This window comes from Acinonyx jubatus, chromosome B4, assembly GCF_027475565.1.
Source record: "Acinonyx jubatus isolate Ajub_Pintada_27869175 chromosome B4, VMU_Ajub_asm_v1.0, whole genome shotgun sequence".
Lineage (NCBI taxonomy): Eukaryota > Metazoa > Chordata > Mammalia > Carnivora > Felidae > Acinonyx > Acinonyx jubatus.
This window is the reverse complement of record NC_069387.1, coordinates 27,071,037-27,085,007: the sequence shown is the minus strand read 5'-3', so window position 1 is coordinate 27,085,007 and position 13,971 is coordinate 27,071,037. Positions and strand designations below refer to the sequence as shown.

Below are 13,971 nucleotides of genomic sequence, written 5' to 3'. Positions count from 1 at the left end.
AAAGACTGTTTTGTTTGTGCATTCTCTGCCATTGAAGAGCCCATTTTGAGGACTAAGGTTTCCTCGGGACACGAGAAGTTAAGGCCAGTGAGTGCCCTGTCACCTTTCGGATGTCCAAAGTAGGAGCTGGGGCACTCTGCCTTAGAGTTGAGATTTTATATTAAAGTAGCCCTTACTGTCTTTCATAAGCAACACCCTCAACCAACGCAGGCGGAGCATCCTCTTGGCACACTTGCCCGGCGCCAGCAGGTGTTTCTTCCAGTGCAAGGGTTAGAAAGTGGGTTTGCGCAGGCGCCGGGCTGTAGAAAGTGGGTGTGCTGCGCAGGCGCCGGGCCATAGAAATTGGGTTTGCGCAAGCGCCGGGCTGCAGAAAGTGGGTGTGCGCGGGCGCCGGGCTGTAGAAAGTGGGTTTGCGCGGGCGCCGCGCTACAGCAAGTGCTAACCCCAAGCCCTAGCATGGTCGTTACCTAGCGGTGTGACCTTGGACGAGTCCCTTCACCTCCCTGATCCTTTGTTTCCCATTGCATTAGGGAGGGGGTGAAGTTAGACTGGTGTTTCTGGAACCCATACTGGCTGCCAGAAGGAAGAAAGGTAAGAGAGGGCCGGGGGGAGGGGACTCGGCTGCCCCCTGACTTTATCCACAGCACTGCCAGCTTCTCTCCTGTAATATAATCTCATGTGTGTTCTGTAAGGTATGATCGATAGTATACAATGATAAATTTCAGGGTAAGGTTATGTTTGAAAGAAGGATTCCATTGACTAAAAGGTTTGAAAACCCCCGCATCAGGTGACTTCTGAGGCCCTTTTACCACCACGATCTGTGATTCTCTTATTCATTAAACAGCCCTCAGCGGTGCCAGAGAACACTGGCAGTGTTAACTTTGCTTATTTAGAAGCGCGAATAAAATGCCAAGAATTCAGTCAGAAAGACACCCTTTGGCTCCTCGTTTATCTGGAGAGCCAAACACACTCACTTGGCAGATTGTGTAGACCTAGCGAAACGCCAGTGTGGGAGGAACCCTCTTACTGCTCAGGGGCACATATTATTTCATGCCAATTCTACACTCCCTGTGGCTGGGGTATATCTGAGCAGGTGAATCCAGACCCTGGGGCCGGTGGACAGAGCGGTAGGGATCCAGCCAGACCAAGTGCACCTTGGGCAAATAAGCCTGGGGGCAAATAAGTATGTCCCCTTCCCTCTGTAACCTTCTCCCTGTGAACGAGGGCTGGGGCTGAGCATGTGGCTCATTCACCAATCACATTGTATATAGAATTACAGCATCGAGGGACTTTACTCTTAGGCTTTAGTAAGGAAAAATCTGAATTTCAACCCTCAGGACCAACGTGTGGGAGCAAATTGCTTGGCCAACTCAGCATGTGCATCTTAGGGTGGTTGTATGGTTCTTTGCTTCACTCGACAAATATGTATTGAAAATCTGCCACGTGCCTGGCAATGTCCTAGAAGCTTGGGTGACATCGGTGAGCAAAACAGACACAAACTTTGGTTTCCCGGCGCTTACATTCTATTGTGTCATTCACTTGTCACTTGCTAGGCTCTCCTGAGGGGAGGTGTTACTGGAGTGTCTGAAGGGGAAGTTCCAGGGTGGAGGTTATAGCTGGTGCGTGGGGTAGTAACGGTACTCCCGCCCAGGGCTGTGGAAAGGTTAAATGGGTAACCCACTGCAAGCGCTTGGTGTGACGCCTGGCGCATAGTAAGTGCTCAGTTAGGTGGGCGGTCCCACTGCGGGCATGTCTCCACCTGCATTCTGTGGGGTTCTTCAGGGCGGTCGGGATGGTGCTGTTGGCCCTCTGTTTGGTTGCCGTGGGCGCTACGTCTGGGGAGAGCTTCAGAAGGATGTGGGGCTGTCAGAGGTTTGTTTTTCCTCTGCCTGGTGATCAGGTGAGCAGGTGCTGTTGTCTGGGACAGGAGAGGCCGCTGTCCCCAGGTCACAGGCGACTGTGCCAGCCTCCCTTGGGCAGATGGCCAGGGGGCTGCCTTCACCTGTGGGCTGTCTTCCACTCAAGGCACTTTGCTTTTTGAACTTGGCAGGATGCCTGTTCTGGGGGAGAAGACTGACATTCCTCCTCCCTGTCTCCCCTGTGTCGGGATCTCTGCGGCCTGAGTGCCGTGACTGAGGCACAGTCCTGCCTTGAACTGGCTGTGTGACCTGAAGGCAGCCGCTTCACCTCTCTGGTCTCAGCGTCCTCCTCGGCAGAAGAGGCAGTGATGCTCAGGTGAGACAAGAAGGTGAAAGGTCAGGTGAGGGTCAGGTGAGACAAGAAGGTGAAAGACTATAGAACGTAGGCAAGGTGCCAGTCCCCCTCACCCAGCCACCCTGCGTGGCTCTGTTCTGCCCACGGCTTTGCCCGCTAAGATCTTGCTGACTCTCACTTCTTTCAGAACTAACCTTCTTGTCGTCAGAATGATCTCCCAGCACATTTGGCCCCCTCTGTGATCCCAAAGCCGGGCAGGATCCGGGCTGCAGAGGTAGGATCCACGTCTGTTGGACCAAAGGCTTCTTAAAGCAGGGTCGGCTTTATTGCTCTTTGTGACGTCCCCTTCCTCTTCCAAGAGCCTCATCTGTAGGAAGTGCTTGACACGTGTCCCCTCCCGTGTGGTAGATACATCCGTGGGTGAGGAGCTGGCCCCTCTCTCCTGAAAACCTGTTCATTTCCTGTCATGTAAGACATTGTGTCTGAAACCGTCTGGTCAGAAATCTAAATTTAGACTTTCCTTCTGCCAGGAGCCATGGAATGGGTTTGAAATGTGTTCCTCAAGGCTTCACTTTCTTTCTTGGGCTCCCAGAGGCTCAGCCAAGTAGCCACGTCCTGGGCATCATCAGTAAGAGTCTTGGAGAAGGTTCTGGTTGAGCACGGATTTCTTGTGCCTAGAAGGTCCAGAACCCCCAGTGATCCCACATGCTGGCCTGGAACCCACCCCCTCCCACCAGTGTGTGCTCCCCAGACCCTCCCATCCTGGCCGTCAGGGCTTCCTAGATGCTCTTCTCACAGACGACTCGTGACATTCACGGTGGCTCAGATGGGCTTTGTGTATCTGCGAATTGCATGCTACATGGGGTTCCGCTGACAATGCCTGCCGGGCGAGCCGAGGTCCAGAAGCCAAGGGCAAAATCAGGTCCTCTAAGGACAATGTTTCCAAAGCTCCAGTTTTCACCTGATTATTTGAATGATAAAATGAAGGCATTAAGACCTAATATAGGAAATAGCCTGCCTGAAGGAGCCGGTTAATTACTTTAATCTTCCATTCCCCATTTTTAGAGAGAATCTGGTCATAATCAGTCATGTAATATGAGTCACCAGATTAGTGTGGGCGGGGAAAGTGAAACGATACATGTAGGGACAGTAGGTACTGAAGAAGGCTAATGGGAAAAGAGAGCGCTCACAGGTGCCACTAGGCTTTAGGGAGACTGAGTATTTGGGCCGGAGAGGAAACCTATAGGCCATCACACTGGCTGCCTTATGTTGTTCGAGGCCAGGAGATCTCAACCTCTCTTCTGTGGTGATAGAGCTGAAGGATGCATTTGCAGAATGGGACGCTTAGCCTGTGGTGTCAATCAGATAAGATCATGGGGCTCCATAAACCATACTTGCAGTATGGAGGCCCTTGGGAGGTGCCCTCCCCTTGAATCGGGGCTCGTCCTTGTAATTGGCTTTAGCCAATAAACTGCGATGGAATTTAACCTTGCACTAGTTCCGGGCTTTAGCCTCAAGAAGACCTTGCAGCTCCTGCTTTACCCTTTTCGATGTCCCTGGCTTCTGTGTAGGAGGTCAGGCTGCCTTGACATAGACCACCGCAGGGACACGTGGAAAAGTCACAGGGAGAGAGGGGCCCTGACACTAGGTATGTAGAGAGAAGTCCGACCGTCTCCACGTGCCGCCTGAGCCCAGCCACTAGCAAACCAGCTGAGTGTGCCCATACGAGTGACCCCTGGTGACACCGACAGAAGAACCACTCAGCTGTCAAGAATTCTGAGAAAAAGTAAGGTAGTTGTTTTAAGTCACCAAGTTTTGGTATAGTTTGTCACGCAGCAATAATTACCGGAACCGCCCACTTCTCAGGACAAATATTGTAACCTCCCCTCCCATGGGGACGCTCGTGTCTATCACCATCTGTACCAGTCAGGGCTCTCCAGAGAAGCAGAACCGATAGGATGGGGCTGCCTATAGGAAGAGGTTTAGTTTAAGGGATTGGCTCACACGATTGTGGAGACTTGGTGAGTCTCAATCTGATGGATGAGGCCAGCAAGCTGGAGACTCAGCAAGTGGTAGTTGAGTCCGAAGGCATCTGCTGAAAGCCAGGAAGAGTGAAAGCTGTTCTGGAAAGTTCCCTCTCGCTTGGGGGATGTTAAGTTAGCCTTTTGCTCTATTTGGGCCTTCAACTGATTGGATGTGGCTCACCCACACTTAGAGGGCAGTCTGGTTTACTCAGAGTCCACCAATTTAAGTGTAAATCTCATCCAAAAACACCCTCACAGAAACATCCAGAATAATGTTTGGTATATCTATATCTATATGCAGTACATGAGCACTGTGGCCCAGCTATATTGACACATCAAAATAGCCATTACATCATCCATTGGCGAAAAACTAGGTTTCTTTCTTTCTTTCCTGGGTTAATTTTGTTATCTATTTTTCTTCCTTCATCTTATGACCTCTTAGAGGCAAGTTTAAAAGATGTTTGTTGTTATGGGCAAACCTCACAGTAATCAAAAACATATTCTTGGGGCATGTGGGAGGCTCAGCCAGTTGAGTGTCTGACTCGATTTCAGCTCAGGTCATGATCCCAGAGTCATGGGCTCGAGCTCAGCATCGGCTCTCTGGTGACAGCACAGAGCCTCTTTGGGATTCTCTCTTTCCCTCGTTCTCTGCCCCTCCCTGGCTTGCACTTGTGTGTGTGCACGCTCTCTCTAAATAAATAAATTAATTAAACAAACAAACACCTTCTTAAACACACCGGGGAGCTGGGGCTTCACCGCATCATGCCTCGGATCAGAGAAAATTAATTCTGAAAGGACCACAGGTCATTAGATGATTTTTTTTATCTCCACGCCAAATATTTGTGTGATTTGCTACATCACAGTGATTTTCAAATGAACATCCTTTGCAAAGTGTAAAGCACATTTGTGAACCCCTGGAGAAAGGAATGCTTCTAGAAAGAACGTCAGCCTCGCTTGGCTGCGAGGGGGGGTAGAGGAACACTGGGTGCTGCCTCTTTGGCAGCCAGTGCGTCTCTCCCTGCTGGTGGAGCCACATTTGGTTTGGGGGCTTGTCCCCATTCCTGCTCGGGGTGGGCCTTCATTAATCTAATCAATCCTACCTGTCAGAATAATCCTACCTGTTTGGTTCAGGGGAAGACATGTGGCTTGAATTATTCCAATCAGAGGAAAGCTCAGAACCCTGAGCTCAGAACACTTTACGAGGGCTGGGAGGAAGAAAAGGTTTCTCTTCCGTGCGCTGTGGTAGGAATATTGGTACAAAGCCTAGAATAACTGTAGCCATTTGCTACCAAGAAGAAAGCCCGCCGAAACGTGTCGAAAAGAAGAGAACTGCAGAAAAATGGGGCCAGAGCCCCGATCAATCCAAGTCTAAAACCCATCATACATCTGGACTTCTATTTGTGAGCCCTACTAAAGTCTTTTTAATGTCTTGGCCATTTTAAGTTTGAACTTCTGTTCCTTCCAAACTAAAGCATCCTGATCTGTACATAATATGCCCCATATGCCTTTCAAGAAGAGTTAAATTGTCACTTGACAATTAAATTGACTGGCAAAGGCACTCTTAGAATAAGGCCGCTGTCCTCTCTAAATATTTTGAGGTCTGAGACGTCACCAGGGGGCTCAAATGGAGCCAGAGCTGAGGGCTACCCCTTTGAGAAGTTTCCTAGGAAGCAGGAATGAGAGATCACAGTTACAAAACACATTTGGGGCAGGGCAGGGCAGGGGAAGCCTATTTAGACAAGTATCCGGGAACCTATAGGGCTATAATGTCCCGTCTGCTTCCTGAGCTTCATGGAAGGAATGGCTGTCTGGCCATGGTCACGTTTCTAGCCCTTTCTGTGTGGGTGGAAAGACTCAGACCACAGTAATTATGACATGTGGTTAAATATTTAGAAATGATATCAGTTGGGCACCAGGAGAGATTTAGGAAAGCTCTGAAGTTATGTTTTTCTTCCGAGTACCTGGCCCTTCTTTTCTCCTTTAATTTCGTTCCCCGGCTTTCAACCAGGTAGTAGATGTCCACTGCCTTTCAAAATCTGCCATTTGGAAAGTACTGAACATCAGCCACATACTCTTGAGTATCATGTGGGTTCCCAGAAGCTCAGTTAGAAAACCCTTACATTTTAACTACTCTGCAGCAGCTTGAATGATGGCTCCACAAAATATATGTCCACCTGGAATTTTGAACGGGACCTTATTTGGAAAAAGGATCTTTGCAGATGTAATTAAAGATCTTAAAATTAGATCATCCTGGAGTATCTTCATGGGCCCTAAATCCAATGACAGGTGTCCTTAGAGGAAGAGGAGAAGACACGGAGAAGGAAAAAAAAACAGGGGAGGCCACATGGTGATGTAGGCAGAGATTGGAGCGGCTGCCAGGATGTAGGAGAGAGGCCCAGGATGGATGCTCCCTCAGAGCCTCTAGGAGGAATCGAACCCGCTGACACCTGGCCTCCAGAACCGTACGGGAATAAATTTCTGTTGTTTTAAGCCATCCAGTTGGTGGCAATTTGTTATGACAATCCTGGGAAACTCATATAGCGAATGGCTACGGTTATGCTAGGCTTTGTACCAATATTCCTACCACAGCGCACAGAAGAGAAACCTTTTCTTCCTCCCAGCCCTTGTAAAGTGTTCTGAGCTCAGGGTTCTGAGCTTTCCTCTGACCGGAATAACTCAAGCCACATCTCTTCCTCTGAACCCTGATCAGGGTTCCTACTGGTTTCCTTCATCAGGGTATTGCGTAGAACAGATATTGTATTGTGTAGAAGGAAATGCAGAATTTCACTTATTGTAAGATGCACCTTTTCCTGCATTTTAATGAAAATAGAATGCGTTTGATGTCGTGTTGGATTTGACGACATCAATACAAATGAACTTTTTTCTGTCCTTATTTCCCGCTTTTCCCTATGCTCTTTCAAGCAGTTATTCTTTCCTTATTGCTTCAAGGGAGAGGCCTGCATAGAGGGGAAAGCAGGAAAAAATAAAGAAAAGCCTTTGGACTAAGTGTTTTCTCAAACCGGGACCATTAAAGAGATTATACCAGGTGCCCCAGAGGCAAAACCCTCTCTCTGCGAGGGAGTGGCTCAGGGAGAGAGAGAAGCAGCCATAAAGGTAAAAACCGTGATGGCAGGGCGTGCAGAGGTGTGGAAAGTCCGTAAGCAAGAGCCTCGTGCCACACATTCTTCTAAGAGCTTCGGGTGTTACCTCATCAGACCCCCCACCGCGTCTTGTGGACCAAGAACTATGACTTCCCCCAGATGGCAGAGACTCAGACAGAAGAAATGAATGCTTCCCCCAGTGATATGGCCAGCAGCTGGCAGAGCACGGATACGAGGGGTCTGGGTCTAGAGTTGTTGCTCTTAACCACTAGGCTAAGGCCGCGTCTCCGCGATTCCAGGATGTTTCGGGGGACCCAAGACTGGAGAACCTGGGGTCCACTTTGCAAGGTGGCGTCCTGGGAAGCAGCAACACCACACACATATTGTGTCTTTGTCACAGTTCTAGGCACATGGGGTGAGAGACAGACTCGCAGAGAGCTGGGTGTGGGATACCCCATATCCACTATGGCACAAAAGCAGCAGAGTGACCACGACGCCCTCCCTTAACATGGCTCAGCGATGGCACAGAAGGTCAAGGTTACGTGGACTGCAGCCAGCGCCAGCTCTTCAACCACGTGGCTCATGGCCAAGGCTGAGAATGGGAAGATCCCTGCATGGATGTATGGAGTAGGCCCTGAGGGCTAGACATCCCCTCAATGCCTTGGCACTAAGAGAACCTGCTAGAAGTCAGACACGACCTCCGGGAAGATGGGAAAACCTCAAATCAAAGGATATTCCATTCTTTGAAAGATTGGCTTTTTAAATGGAAAATGGGTAATAGAGAAGCCAAATTATTTATTATTATTATTATTATTTTTTTTTTACATCTGAGAGTTAAAGACCTTTACAGATAGGGCTTTCAATGAACCTTTGTTAAATGACTGACATAAATACATTGAATAGAAATCTGCTTCCTATAGCATGCACACATTTATTCTGGTTCCATTTCTCAGACCACACACAACTAGTTGAATCCCTTTTCTACCAGATAACTCTTGTTTTTGCCAAACCAGTCTTTGATGCCCCACCAGAGGGCTCCTCATGAGTCATACTTTTTTAAGATCCATACTATTAAGATATAATTTACGTACAATAAAATGTACCCATTCTGAGCGTACAGTTCAATCAAGTGTGGCAGATGTGTGCACCCGGGTAACCACGAGCACAGCAAAAATATGGAACGTTTCCATCACACCCCAAATTCCCACTCCTCCCTCAATACTGGCCTGGGGCAACCGCTTTTCTGCTTTCTGTCACTCTAGATTAGTTTTGCCTTTCCAAGAATTTCACATAAATGGAATCATATGTCATATTTTAAGTTTCTATAAAATAAATGGAAAAGCCAGAGACACCCCATTAAAGAGAACGGGTATCGCTGAAATGCACCAGCTTGGCCAGCTTGCCTGACGCTGCCTGAATCAGAGACAGCCATCCTGCCAAACTGCCACCCTTCCCCGCCTCCCAGCCCCCCTCCGCTCCCTTCTGTGTGGCGCTCTGTATCCACGACCATTCCCTTCCCTCCCTCTTGGAGCCATATTTCCCCTCTTGGACCACGTTTGCCGATTGAGAAAGTAAACAACAAATGAAACCTCTGGAAGAGCATCTTTGCCGAAGAGGCTGCTGATCCCTGGGGAGAACCAGACAGGAAGTGTGTCCACTCAGTTCTTACTGACATCCCAGATAATGTAAACTCCCCATTTCCTCTACAGCTGGCTCAGGAACTGGCCTCTCCGACACAATGGGAGAAGCTTCGGTTTCCCATTATTTAACAGTTGGACACCCCTTTGCTCTCCTGGCTCCTAGTACTATCCGTCCCTCTCTTGTCAAGAGTTTTGTTTTCTTTCTTCATCGTCACCTCCGGGCTGAACAGAGGGTGAGAGAGAGTGATGGTCTAGTCTTTCAAACATTTCCTCTTCTCCTTAAACCTGCCTGGTTCTTCACCCATGTGTAGGACATTTTTGATGCCTGAGTAGACAGAAATGGGCTTCTGGAGTGGAGCTATCAGTTGCCATACTGTTGTTATTCTTCCCAGTAAAAGCTCTTCAGCAAGAGAGTGGCTGCTGGTAACAGAATACATCTGCAGAAAACAGAAAATGAATATGCAGTACATATAAACCAAAGAACATTACCCTCCTCTGGTTCTCTGAAGCATATCCAGGCAGGCAGGGGAAATGTTGGTGCCTTCCACAGTGTGTGGGTTGGACCAGTGGTTCTCAAAATGTGGTCCCCAAACCAGTGGTATCAGCACCACCTGACGTATTAGTTATCTGTTGCTGTGTGATAAGTTACCCCAAAGTTTAGTGGCTTTAAGTATCAACAAACTTGTCTTATTTCATACAGTTTCTGTGGGTCAGGAATTTAGAAGTGACTTATCTGGGTGAATTTGACCCAGGGCTTCTTAGGAGGTTGCAGTCAAGTTGTTACTGCAAGCTGCAGTAATCTGAAGGCTCAACTGTGGCTGGAAGTTGATGCTTAGAGAATGAGAGAGCCTTGTCTTTAAATCACATGCCCTCACATCCATCAAATATAGTTAGAATTGGGTCACGAAATCTAGCCCATACTCCAAAGGATGAAAGTAAGGCTCCATCTTTTGAAAGGAGGGATGTTAAAGAATTTATGGACATATGTTAAAATGATTGCACCTGGCTGAGAAATGCAAATTTCTTGGGCCCACTCCAGACCTGCTGGATCAGAAACTCCGGGGTTTGAGTCCAGCAATCTGTTTCACAAGCCCACGGGTGATCTGATGCTGGCTAAATTTGGGGAACCACCAGGTTAAAGGAAAGAGTGAGAAAACCTCACCTCACTTGGGGGTAACTGTGGTGAAGCCTTACCAACCAAGGCTACCTTTTCGAAGCTGGCCATTAATGAATTTAATGAAAGGCACTAGCCTTACTTCAAGTTAATCCACAAGAAAAGGTGTGGTAGGCAGAATAATGCCCACCCCCCCACCAAAGATGCCTACAGCCTCAAAAGCTGTGCATATGTTGCCCAATAACATGGCAACTGGGGCTCTGTGGCTATGATTAAAGTAAGGTTCTTGAGTTTATCTTGAGCTTCAGGAGGTTATCTCTGCTTATTCAGATGGGCCCAAGGTAGTTACAGGGTCCTTATAAGGGTGAGGCAGGAGGTTCCGAGTCAGAATCCGAGGAGAAAATGTGATGATGGAAGCAGAGGGAGACTGGAAGATGCCATACTGCTGGCTGCGAAGATAGAGAAAGGGGTTTCCACCAAGGAGTGCTTGCAACCTCAAGAGTTAGGGAAGTGAAGAAGACAGATCCTCTCCCAGAGCCTCCAGGAGGAATGCCGTTTCGCCACCACTTTGATGTTAGCCCACAGAGGCTCAGGGTGGACTTCTGACCTCAGGAACTGAAAAAGAATTAGCTCGTAGCAAGTTGTTATAGCAGCAACAAGAAGCTCATACAGAAGGGCTCTTGTCTGAGCTTTCCTTTCGGTGGAACAGAGAGGAGATTAAGAAGGATGAGGTGGTGGGGGGCAGGGAATGATCGGCTTCATCAGATGCTTCCACAAGGAGAGTAGACATGTATTTCATTGCAAAGTCTCTCCTTGTATTTCTACCTACATAAGAGAAATGGTCTAGAACTGCACCATTCAGTAGCCGGTAACCATGTGAGGCCGTCTACATTAACATTTACATTAATTGAAATTACATAAAATTAAAAGTTCAGTTCCCAATCCCATTAGCCCCATTTCAAGGGCTCCATGTCCAAACATGGCTCGTGACTAATGTATTGGGTAGCACAGACACAGAACATTTCCATCATTGCAGATAGTTCTGTTAGACCACACTATTCTAGAGTTTTGATCTTTTTCAATTTCAAGTAAGTTGTTTTTTTTTTAAATCTTAATTCCACATCATATCCATCAGCATGATTGCAAGTGGGTACTATCAGACTCCTTTAGCTCCTTAAACTTGTATTTGTTGGTAGTGCTCATTAACTAGACTTTAAAGAACTTGCGCCTCAAGGGGCTTCTAGGGATTCACAGGCGCCTTAGGAAATAGAACTGGGGGAAGTGTGTCTGTGTGTCCATGTATGTAAGGGAAGATGGGGGAGCAAGACCTTCACCCCTGCCTTCACTGGAACAACTTCCTCCATTGTGTTTCACTGCTGAGCTCATGCCAGTCCATGTGAAGAAAGATTCCACGGTTTTAAAAAGAAGAAAGATTTTAAAACCTTAAGGCTGGAGGGAGGGTCCCCACCCCACTTCTTCTTTGTCCCCTCCCATAATCTCCTGCAAGTCGTTTGGCCAAGATTTTCCTTCTCACTTAAGACCATGACCAGAAGCAACAAGTCATTTGCTCTTGAATGTTGACATGGATTGATTATGTGGAGTTTCTATATTTGTGAAGATTTCTTTAAAAATGGATCCACAAAATTATTTTAGAGGATGCAGTTAATTTGGAAAATAGTTTATTGGGTTGGTCATTTTCCTCCTGGGATTAGCTCAACTATTTTGTATTTCTATTCTCAGAAAGATTATATTCTGTCTTATTTAAACACACACACACACACACACACACCCCTGTACTTTATAAAACACACTGGACCTGTCCGTTGCAGTAACGTTTTATAGTGCTTCTGGCAAAAAACAATAAAGTTTGGATAAAAAGGGAGAGCCTTTGGAAGTTTCTTCAAATCGTATGATCTTCAACCCCCAAGGGACTTCTCTGCAGCACTGATAGCCCAGTTGGTTCAGGAGGAGCTGGATGAATCAGTGGTAGGAGGCTCACATTTGATAGGTAAAGCTAATAAGCTTTCTATATTTTGAATGTTAAAAGTATTGAATGGGGTAGAGGTCACACTTCTTGCCTCTGGCAATAATTTCACTTCTATCAACTACTGTCTTGCTTGAAATATATCCAGATTCCCCAAGCAGAGGAAAATCCCTAGGGCGGTGAGCACGTCTGTGCTTCTCCCTCTCCTGGGCAGAATAAGCGCTCAGCAGTGCCCTGCTATGGACAAGAGCCTGTCTCTGGAGCTTGCCTGGGTCACACAGGCTCTCTAGGCTTCAATGTTCTCATCCCTGGAAATCCAAACGGTTTGTGGATTAGTAGTGCCTCTGTTTATTTCTAGCCCTGAAGTTCTTTGATCATGTGATGGCTGCAAATAATTAAAATCAAATAATTCTGAATTTTAAGAAAGGAAATCCATCAGTTATGAGAGCAGTAACAGAGGAATTAGACCATATTTGATAGCAGTCATTATTTCCACTTGACTATGAATGTGTCTGTAGCCATGTGTGAATGAGAGCAAGTCTCATTGCAAAATGCCATTGAGCAAGGAAATGCTGGAGGTGGGTCTCCTGCCGCTGAGGGAGCAAATACCTAGGGGCCCCTCATTTCAGTGAACCGTCTCCGAGGCCCTGGAAGGGGCCTGAGCAATATGATTACATGTTCGTATATTTTATAAACCTAGAAAAGCACAGTTATTTTAGCTGGAATCTGTTCAGACTGCCATTGGTTTCCATTCCTGCTTCGTCAGCTCTTGGGTCAGGGTTGGGGTAGTCTGGGACATTTGGGGGATCCAGCTAAGAAAAGATGAGCTGGGGATGTACTTGCTTTGAATTTAGTAGGATATGTATTTTTAAATTTTTTAAAGCTTAATTATTTTGAGAGAGAGAGAGAGAGAGAAAGTGCACATGCGAGCAGGGGTAGGAGAGAGAGGAGATAGAGAATTCCAAGCAGGCTTCGCATGCTGTCAGCACAAAGCCTGACGTGGGGCTAGAACCCATGAACCGTGAGATCATGACCTGAGCTGAAATCAAGAATCAGACGCTTAACCGACTGAGCCACCCAGGTGCCCTAGAATTTGGCAGGCAATATTGATATGGGTCACTCCAAGAAATCTAGAAGATCACTAGGAATTTAGAGTTTTTCCCATTTCCGCAAAAACTCTTGTGGAGGGGTTAATATAACAATTGGTAAGAAGTCAGAGAATAGGGAAGAGGAAAATGAAAAACCCTGAAGGAAGAGTTTATCCCTGAATAATCAGTCCTGTTGTAATAACCAGCAGTATTTAGGAATTCAGCATGCTGGGGACAAGGGCACTGTGATAAAGTTGTGTTCAAATCTCATTTGTGCCAAATGCTGACTTCGTAATTATGGAAAAAATATTTTTCATTGGATCTGTTCCCTCCCCCATTGATGGGGATGCAAATATCTACCTCCCATGTTTGTTGTGACCTTTAAATGCCATAACATGTATATGTGCATAACAGGCGCTCCATAAGTTACAGATTTTTTTTTTTTAACTAGTACCGTGGAATGTTCTCTTACAGTACGGTTAATGTGAATATCAAAAATTCCAAGCAGGGGAAAAGATCTCTTCTAGAGACTGTTGAGGTTGGGAGGGGCCTTGAGATGTTTAAACAAGGAAATTGTGACTTGCACTCTAGGGAGTGGCAAAGCTGGTCTTAGAACCCATGTGACCTAACTGGGAGCATAGTCGGAACAAGTGGGTCCCCTTATATTGAAAATAAATCAAGAAATAAGTGCACTGCACAGAAAGCTATGCATGAAGCACTCCTGGCTGGTAAAGGTGGTTGTCTTTGATCAGTGCCTGGGAACCGTATGTTATTATCCCAGCGTAAACCTCGCCCCTGCCCTGTGA

General features: G+C 47.0%; 1 long non-coding RNA gene across 2 annotated transcripts in view; it reads left to right on the top strand.

The window, feature by feature from the left end:
- Positions 1-358: 358 nt before the first annotated feature.
- Positions 359-13,971, top strand: part of LOC106977486 (uncharacterized) — a 37,741-nt gene continuing 24,128 nt past the window's right edge. The window contains exons 1-2 of one of the 2 annotated variants that reach the window (XR_008299986.1): positions 359-591; positions 2,051-2,235. This is a non-coding gene — a long non-coding RNA (uncharacterized LOC106977486). The remainder of the gene's footprint in view (positions 592-2,050; positions 2,236-13,971) is intronic. The other variant, XR_008299987.1, reaches the window with a different exon arrangement.